Source organism: Pygoscelis adeliae, unplaced genomic scaffold (genome assembly GCF_000699105.1).
Source record: "Pygoscelis adeliae isolate BGI_AS28 unplaced genomic scaffold, ASM69910v1 Scaffold1132, whole genome shotgun sequence".
NCBI classification, from domain to species: domain Eukaryota; kingdom Metazoa; phylum Chordata; class Aves; order Sphenisciformes; family Spheniscidae; genus Pygoscelis; species Pygoscelis adeliae.
The window spans coordinates 8735-13852 of NW_008824347.1; positions in this window are offsets into that span (position 1 = coordinate 8735).

The following is a 5118-nucleotide window of genomic DNA, read 5'->3' on the forward strand; positions in this document are numbered from 1 at the left end:
CGCGCCCGAACGCTGACCAGCCACCCCCACGCCACCAATGTGCAGGAGAGGCTTGGGGGGGGACTGACGGCCCAGCTTTGGGGTTAAAATACAAGCTAAGAGGCTGTGAGTGGGATAAAGGCATGGGCGCGCCATCGCCCCAGCTGTGCACGCACATCTGGCAGGCCCAGCCCTCCCCAGGCACCTCCTGCCCAGCACCACAGCTCCCGGCAGATGCTGTAAGCCACAGGCAGCCTCTTGCCTCCAAACCCTGCCTGTGCTGCAGCGAGGGCATGGGGCTCCGGGCAGGTTTTGCTCCCTTTCTCCGCCGTGGGCAGTCCCTGGCCTGTTGGCAGCGGCGGGGCTCGGCTACGGCTCCAAGAGCCTGCCCTTTGCCACCTTGCCGGGAGCAGGGACACCAGGCGAGAGCGCTGGCAGTAACCACAGCAAAGCCAGGGCCGGTTCCTGCCAGTGGCAGTAACAGCAAAGCCAGGGCCGGTTCCTGCCAGGCGAGAGCCCTCCCTCCCCTCGCCCTGGTGCTGAAAACAGGGGGGGGCTTTGCCAGCTTGGAGGACGGAGGGAGGTCAAAAACCTCCCCCCAGCGCCCCGAACCCCAACTGACCTGCCTGGGGGAGAACCGAGAGCTGCCCATCGCCCGCACCGCGTCCCGGGGACGGGTCTCTGCTCCCAGCGATGTGCTGGGGTGCCTGCGGTGGGTGCGTCCCGGGAGGGAGCACGAGTCCCGACGTCCCCCTTGCACCACCACGGGCGGCCAGGCTGGGAACGCTGGGCCACGGGGAGCACTGAGCAGCTCTGCTAATTGGCCTGGGTTACATTTAAATGAGAAACCTCAGCCCTGGCTTGGGGGATTTTGTTTCCTTGGAAGCAGGAGCAGGCAGGAAATGAAGAAAACACGGCCCCGCTCGTAAGCGTTTTACCAAATGCCGAAGGCAGCAGGGCAGCGGGAGGCATTTCCCGGCACGGCTCGGGCCGTGGAGCATCGTCCCCGGCCAGCGCCAGAGCCTTGGCTGCGGGAGGCATCGGCCAGCGCTTCCCAGGGAAGAGAGCCCGGCCGAAAGCGCCGGTCGGGGTGGGAGACAGCAAAGAGCAGGGTGGAAAGCAAGTCTCTCTCTAGCACCCAGCAGCCTCCCATTTTATTCCTGCAGCGACCTCTGATGCAGAAAAGGCGGCTTCGTGCCGTGAGCCCTTGGCTGCCTGGCCGCGGGGCAGGGACCCAGGGGTAGCAGCACCCTCTGCTCCCCATCGGCAGCTCAGAGAGGACCGGGCTCCCACGCTGGCTCGGGGCTGGGGCTTTGTCTTAAATCGCCCTGGCCTGGAGACGGCGATGTGGAACGGAATTTGGCCCTAGCCACAGCCCCAGCTCCGCGCTGGCTGCCTTAAGCCCTCCACATGCAGGCGCTGGCCTTTGCAGGAGCGGATGAGCCCAGCGCAGAGCTGCTGCCCTGCCAGACTGCAGAAACTTGAGCTCCAAATACATAATTCCTCTGGCACCCCGTGGTTATTTGTGAGCTGCTGTGAGCAGATGGAAGAGTTACAGATAAAGCCATCCGCAGCACGAGAGCCGATTGCCTTCCCCACACAACCGCGTAGGCAACAGCAAAGGCAGGGAGGAGGGGGGGGGGGAAGGAGGAAAAAAAAAAAGAGGCAGAAAGAGAGCGAGAGGGAAGGAGTCAGCCATTTCTACAGGGGCTGAGCTGCCATCTCAGCACACCTACGTGCAAGAAGTGGGGACTCTCTGCTGGCAGCGGGCCCTTCCCGGGGAGTTGGAAGAGGGTAGTGCTCTCCCACCGCCCATGGATGCTTGGCTAAGGAAGGCAGCGCGAGTCGGGGGTGACATTGGCAAGGCAGAGCGCTGCCACACACTGGGAGAGCAGGCTGTTAACACTGATCAGAGCTGGCAGCGCCTGCACTCGCTTTGGTCCCAGAGGGGGAATTAAGGGAGAGAAGCTGACGTCAGTCGTGGAAAAGGACACGCAGCCCACTCGTCCAAGGCAGCCGGCAGCATCTTCTGGGTGTTGCTAACACCACCTTGAAGGAGAAAATTAAATAGGTCTTTGGAGACGGGGGGCTCCTGTGAAGCCGGAGCCCGGCCAGCTGCGATCCGGTGCCGAGCCCCGTGGAAGAGACAGACAGGCAAACACATCAAAGGCTGGGGCCAAGGCCAGAGCGCCAAGGCACAGCAGAGCCCGAGAGACTCTCCCCCAGCTGCAAGCAGCTCCTCCGTAAGAAACTGCTGCTCACAGAAAGGGCTCGGGCTCCGAGAGCACCAGCACACAATTAATCTCGCTGCTGGGCTTCTCCTCCCTGCACTGAGCTAAACCCCGAGCCGGGGAGCAGCAGCGGAGGGGAGGGCTCCTCGGTCTCCGGGAGCTCTCCCCGGCTCCGTGAGTCGCTTGCAGAGGCGGCGGGCGAAGTGTGGGGCCCTGCGGTCTCCTCGCTGGGGCAGGTGGGCTACCCGGGAAGGCGGATCTGGCACCGAGGTTTCCCTGTCTGTCTTTTAGGGGGGGCAAACCAGCACGACACTCACTGATACACCCTCCCCCTCCAATTCCCAAAGATGACTTTCAAGGGCTGGTACCCCAAAGGCGCAGGGCTGCGTGCTAGCACGTACCCCAAAAGAGCAGAGGCACCAAGTTAGCGCACGTACCCAAAAGAGCAGAGGCACCAAGTTAGCCCTGGCCACAGCCGCACCCACCCAGAGAAGGGAGCCAGGGGCGCCGGCTGCTCCTCCCGGATTGGAGACGGGGCCAAGAGCCAGTACACACAGCACCAGGGAGCGTGGAAGCCCAAGAGATCCCTCCTTCCCCTGCCCTCCGCGCCCCAGCATGACTAAAGGGCTTGCTTGTTCAGAAGCTGGCAAGGCCAATTAATCTAATGAGGTTTTGCAGCCAGGGACTATTGTCAGCCAAGAAAGGCACAGCGCTGCAGAGCGAGCGCACGGGTGTCTCCTAGAAGCCAAGGGAATTTGGCAGAGCAAAGCTCGCGGTAAAAGCAGGGACGAGGAGCAGCAGGGACCGATCCTTTTGTTGCTCTCCCCCGACTGGCAAGAAAATACACCCGCACAACAGGCTCACGTACCAAGCCCAGACAAGGCACCTGAAAACAGGGCCAGGAGCCACGGCTGCTGCGGCTGGGGCCAGGCAGATTAACTGCAGAAGGGACCTTGAGCAGCTGAAATGGAGGCAAAAAAAAAAAAAAAAAAAAAAATAAGCAGAAGCAGCCCCCTCCCACCCCAGCTGCAGCGGCTCCGCTCTTGCAAGATGGAGCGCGGGCTCATTTCGTATGGCAGGGAGCACACGCGGGAGGCTGGTAGCTCCTCCTGGATAGCGCTTCCTTGGCGCCGGCAGCGCTAGCTACCACCATCGATAATCCTCAACCCACCTTGGCCCGGCTGCGTTTTGGTACTGGAAGAGGCTTCTACGCGGACGGTGTTTGCAAGGCAGCCTGGGACCCGCTGGCTTTCTTCATCCCTCTGCCCAGGCACCTGCGGACAGGACACGGCCCGGGCGCCCTGGATGAAACGCCGAATGCAGGCAGGCTCCCCACATTAGTTTTGTGCTTGCACTTCAAATAATTTCTGTTCAACCACGATATCCTGTGGCATGGATGGATGCTTGTTAGTAGAACAAGGAACATAATTCCTGAGTTAGAAAGGTCATAGATAGGGCAATGGGACTCGGGACCCAAAGCTGGAAAATGTATTAACATAGTTTAATCAGTCATACTAAATTCCACTGTGGCATATTTCCTCAACAAATTAGTTAAAAGGATTCTGGGTTCTGTCACTGGAAAAGAAAACACTTAATCTTTTATTTTAAAAGGAATATTTTTTCCTTTAATTTTTGTGTCTGAAAGTTTTGGGGTTTTTTTTTTTTTTTTTTTTTACATGTACATTACAAAAAAAATTTGCAATTGGGATCTTCATCCGGGGGTTACTGAGCTGATTATTAAAAAAAAAAAAAAAAAAGCAGCAGGAAAGCCTGGCTTACACAGCAACCGACAGGGAAAAAGCACAGACAGACATTACACGGGAAAACAGAAGGCAGCGAGTCTGCGCCGGGATGCACAGGTACGGACACGGACCGGGCTCCGCTCCCCCAGCGGCAGCAGCTTTACGCCCCCTGCATCCGGGCACACGAGGCGGCAGAGTCTGGCCATCGGTGTTTATTTTGCAGGGGTAAGAAAACCAAAACAAGCCTACGGTATTTTGCTCATGAGGTTGGGGTGGGTTTTTTTGTTGTTGTCGGGTTTTGTTTTTTTTTCCTTACTGGAATTTCACTGCCGAAACTCCTTTGGTCTGAAGCGAGTAACCCCCTGCACCCTGAGAGTATCCGTCAAACATCGCCCTTCCGACCCCCGGCCTGGCTGGGTCCTTCGAGGGCACTTCCCATCTCTCCTCCCACCCCATCTTCTGCTCAGCAATAAACCCCTAAGATACAAGTGGAATAATTACTCTTATAAATATATTTATATCATGTAGGAAAATAAGGCACTTCAGGAGTGTTACAGCTCGTCTAATTCTATGACATTCTAATCAGGAAGAAAAATGGGTTAGTTTCTGAAATGAATTAAAATGAATGTTAATACAGTAATAAAAACCATCAGATCCACTCCCCACTTCAAGGCTTTGTTTAAAAAGGAAGAGAAGAAAGCACCCCCCGAAATCCAACAGCGATGAAACCTGACCCGGGGCAGCTGCATCTGCCCCACGCAAGGCCCTTGCCAGCCAGCTCCCCGCCGGAGCCCGTCAAGGGCAGGTACTTTCAAAAGAGGCACATTAAATAAGTTCACGGACCGAAAATACATATCCTTTCCCTGAAACGACACTCCGCGCAGTTTCACGGCCATCTGGGACCTCCAGGAGCCCCTTCCCTCGATCTGGTCTGGTGCTTTGGGTCTGATAAAGAGAGGAGAAAGCGGTGAAGGTCACCGACTGCGGATGAGGCTCCAGGCTGAGCCCGGGGAGCTGGGACGAGGCTTTCCCTGCGAGTGCGGGAAGGGGACGGGAGGGGGGGAGGCGGCGGGGGAAAAGGCTGCCGGGAGCAGCAGCCAAGCACTGCGGGCGAGGACACCGGGAGAATGGTTAACCAGGAGCGCGGCGCCGGGAAGGGGGAGGAG